Source organism: Pteropus alecto, unplaced genomic scaffold, assembly GCF_000325575.1.
Source record: "Pteropus alecto unplaced genomic scaffold, ASM32557v1 scaffold45, whole genome shotgun sequence".
Classification (NCBI taxonomy): domain Eukaryota; kingdom Metazoa; phylum Chordata; class Mammalia; order Chiroptera; family Pteropodidae; genus Pteropus; species Pteropus alecto.
The window spans coordinates 36,411,967-36,414,068 of NW_006442491.1; the positions used below are offsets into that span (position 1 = coordinate 36,411,967).

The 2,102-nt window shown below is 52.9% G+C and overlaps 1 pseudogene; it reads left to right on the forward strand.

Annotated features, from left to right (window-relative positions):
- Positions 1-1,382: 1,382 nt before the first annotated feature.
- On the forward strand, positions 1,383-1,501 carry LOC112471175 (annotated as a pseudogene).
- The last annotated feature ends 601 nt before the right edge of the window (positions 1,502-2,102 follow it).

Consider the following 2,102-nt stretch of genomic DNA (forward strand, 5'->3'; position numbering starts at 1 on the left):
TGGCTTCGGGGAGGGATCACCCTAGCTAGGTCCAGTCAGCTGTGGCCAGGAGACAGGACACAACCTGTGTCCCCGCCATAGGCACAGTGGGAGCTGGTCGCCTGGGGGGAGGGGCATCCTGCTCCTGTCTCAGGCAGACCCCGCACGCGGTGTCCTGGTTTGCATCGCCTCTCGCTTTTTGGAGGGCTTCACCCCTGAAACTTACCCCTTCCTCCTCCGTATCCTCTGTTCTGCTCCCCTGTACCTCCACAGCCAGCCTCCGGGCCATGCCCATAGGCGCTGACTCTCTGTGCTACTGACACATGGGACCCGTTCTCTCGGGGGAGGAGCTGTGCGGTGCATAGTAGGATGTTAATAGGATCTGACCTTTACCTACTAGGTGCTATTAGATGCTCCCCCCCTAATTATGACAATGAAGAATGTCTCCAGACATTGCCAAATATCCCCTGCTGGGCAAAATCGCCCCCAGTTGAGAAGCACTGCACAGACCTTCCACGATGCCTCGATATCACGCTGTTTAAAGAAGCCACCGCCCTTGACCACAGGTCCCACGCTCTGCCCATGGCGTTTCTGCTCCCCTCATAGCAAGATCTCTAGAGAGGGGCTGGTTCTCACAGAGTACCCTTCTCCTCTCCTTGGATTTCGTGCCCATCATGGCACTGAAACGGCTCTAAGGCATTGATGACATACCTCATTAAAGCCACCAGACCACTCCATTCTCAATGAACTTGACCTCTCAGAGCAGTTACTACCACTAATGCTCCTTCCTTGAAACCGCTGGATTCCCGTTCCCTAAAAACACACCTGTGTTCTTTCTAGCTCACCGGCCGTTTCTTCTTAGTCTTTTGCTGGAAATTTCTCTGCTCCTAGGGGTCTGACCTAAGCCCTCTTCTCTCGCCGTAGTCACTAGCTAGGGGACCTCACCTTGTCCTGATGGCTTTCCAGTAGATCTTCTGCCTGGATCTTTCCCCTAAACGTTGAACTTATATTTCCAGCTGCCCACGTGACGTCTCCACCTGGACACCTACAGGTCTGTCAGATCTGACATAACCAGACCAGAGCAGTGTTCCTCCACCTCCCGCTTTCTGCCCATAACAGACCATGGTGTCACCATCCATCCAGTTCAAGCCCAAGATCTAGACGTCGCCCTCAGTGACTTCCCTTACTTATTCAGTAAGTCTTACCAGCCCGATTTCCAGATCCATCCACTTCTCTACCCTCCGTTCCCCAAACCTCAAGTTTTGGCCCCATCATCTCATGCCTGGGTCCAGCTGTCAGCCGGCCCTAGCAAGGCTCGTGCCCGTGACCCTTTCGCTCACAGTCTCACTTCCACAGGCCATTTAATCAGATCGTGTTACACCCTTTATTTAAAACCCTCCAAGTCCTACGCCCACGCCACCCTGAACGTGCCGGATCCCGTCTGATCTCGGAAGCTAAGCAGTGTCGGGCCTGGTTAGTCCTTGGATGGGAGACCACCCAGGAAGACCAGGTGCTGTAGGCGTTTAAAAAACAAACAAACACACCCGACACCCTCCAAGCCTTCTGATTTCACTTAGAACAAAATCACAGCACTTCCCTTGGCTCCCAGAGACCTCCCCGTTCCGCTCATGGTACCTCTTTGAGCTCACCTCTTCCGCTTTACTAACTTGCTCCCTGTTCTCCAGGCACATGGACCCTCCTCCTGTCCCTTACCCAGGCCGGGTTCTTTCTCATCTCAAGGTCTTTGCACTCGTGGCTCCTCCTCCTCCGCAGGTGGCTAGCTTATCATTTGGGCCTCTGAACAGCCCGTCAGAGAGCAGCGCCAGCCCCCTAGACACACGGAGACACCTCCAACCTCTCTCTAGGACGCCACCCTCAGAGCGGCTTCATCACCCTTATCTGCACCTGACGTTGTTATATTTGTTAAATGTTTACTGTCTGCTCAGTGGACTAGAAGGTTCTGATGTCAGAGATTCTGTGTGTCTTGTCACCAGTTTTTGTCACATAGAAGGCACTCAATACCTGTAGACTCAGTGACTTGCGTAAGTACCTATATCAGTGAGGGTCCGGTTAGGAAAGTGGAAACCACAGAAGTTATTTAAACAGAAAGAATTTGATGTAAA